This window comes from Panthera tigris, chromosome B4 (genome assembly GCF_018350195.1).
Source record: "Panthera tigris isolate Pti1 chromosome B4, P.tigris_Pti1_mat1.1, whole genome shotgun sequence".
Lineage (NCBI taxonomy): Eukaryota > Metazoa > Chordata > Mammalia > Carnivora > Felidae > Panthera > Panthera tigris.
This window is the reverse complement of record NC_056666.1, coordinates 117,724,847-117,726,981: the sequence shown is the minus strand read 5'-3', so window position 1 is coordinate 117,726,981 and position 2,135 is coordinate 117,724,847.

Here is a 2,135-nt window from a genome sequence, read left to right as displayed (position 1 = left end):
ATTCCTTTACCAGTCACTTGGTCTACTATCAACTTGAAACCACTTTAAAATAAGTTCTCAGGTTGAGGTTCTTTTGACCACACTGACGGTGTAAATTCAAATAAAAATCTGTGTGTTGGCTCATATTTTTATGGGAGAGGTTTTGATTTCCTTCCCAATTAGTGCCAAAATTGAGGTACCCATTCTTTACTGTCCCCTTCTGTGTGGTGGGTTTCTCATTTACTCTTCTACAGAGAGTGTAGCCCTTTGTCTTCTAGCTCTAAGCAGAGGTGTTTTTCTCTCTTAATAGTATACAAAATTATGGTGCATGTTTTTTTTCAGGGACAATAAGAGAACAAAAGGTCAGTGTTGTACCTAGAAACTTTCCAGCAGGCAGGCTGAATTCACCTCCTAACTAGAGAACTTTCCTTCTTTCCCTCAAGACCACACCTTTTGTCTGTAGCATACAACTCTCACCTCTCTCCCCTAAAATGCACTCAGATCTTCCCCTAGTTTGTTTTTCATAATAATACTATTGGTATGGGATACAGTTCACTCATGACTAGGTCAACCAGGGGTGGGTTTGGTCTTTATTTAACTTCATTAAAATGTGAAGTGTAGTCTTTATTGAAACTAACCTTAACCCTACCTGGTCATGTTCCCATTGCATTCTTGACTCATTTCATTCCTGGGCTGTCAAGAATGCACAGCAGTTCACATTTTGACCATCCTCTTCCACCTATTTTATCTGGTTTTCCTTTTGTACTAGGATGCTTTACCCCTAAATTTGCTAATTTAATTCTTTTTTATTTCAACTAGCTAGCTTTGAAGATTTTCTCTTCTGCTATGTACAATAGGTTGACCCTCTGAACTTCCTCTCTCACTGGTATATTTTGTATAACTCTTATCACAATGCTGACACTTCCTTCATTTTAGAATGCTCTCTTTTCTTGTCTTCTTTTACACCATGCTCTTCTGGTCTTTCTCCTACTGCTCTGTCCATTCCTGCCCCTTGAATGTTGGTGTTTTTCAGGCTTCTTCCCTATGCTCCTTTCTGGTCTCACTTGGTATACCTTCTCCAGGCCATCTTATCTATACTCTCATGGTTTCAATTTTAAATGCTACTCTGACCACTTCCCAATTACAATTTCTGGTCCAGTCCCTTTGCTGAGCTCTAGGCCCATCTATTCAGTTGCCCTCAGACATCATCCACAGGCACCTGAGATCAACCAAGTCTAAAAAGGAGTCAGCACCTTTTCTGCAAATGTTTGCCCCTTCTATATTTCAATGGCACCTGTATTTCAATGACACCATCATTCAGCTCTTAGCTCTGCCTCCAAAACTGGATGTCATCCTTACTGCACTACTTATTAGGTCTACAGGCTAATCACGTATTTGTCTCTGTAAGTCTTATTTCCTTCATTTCCAAAACAGGAATAGTAGTGCCTGTTTCATAGACTTGGGAGAACATTATAAATATGTTTGTAGCACTTTGTATAGTGATCTATGATAAATGCTCTATTATTTTTTTTAATTATACTTGAGTCTTTCCTTTCAGATAACCCTTATTCAGTTGATCACCAAATATTCCTGAACCCCCCTCCTAATCCATCTCTCCTGTGTCTTTCTCATGTCCTTTTCTTATATCCACATTGCTAGAATTTTAGTTCAAGCTGCTAGTGTCCCTTAGGCTAATTATTTCAACTGATTTCTTTGCCTCCCATCTTGCCAGCTGTTTATCCATTTTCCACCATTCACCCAGAACAGTCTTCTTAAATCAAACACCCAATTGTATAACACTGCTGCCTGGAAACCTTTACAACTTTCCATTGTCCTAAAGGTGTCCAAATGTCTTTATAGGATCTCCATGGTCGGGCATCTGCAATCTCTCCTGCCTTATCACCCCATGCCCAGTTATTTTGTATGACAGTGATAGGCATAAGCCAGTCTCTTTCTCTGCATGTGAACTTTGCACTTGCATTCCTTCTTGAAACCTCTTAACTTTTCCTTTTTCTTGGTTAGCTCCTATTCATCTTTCAGATCCTGGTTCCCCAGTCTGGGTTACTCATACATCCTTAACCACTTCTTTAGCATTCAGATCATACTTACCACTTCACACTGTTGCAATTGCCCATTTACTTTCTCTTAGGCTCACC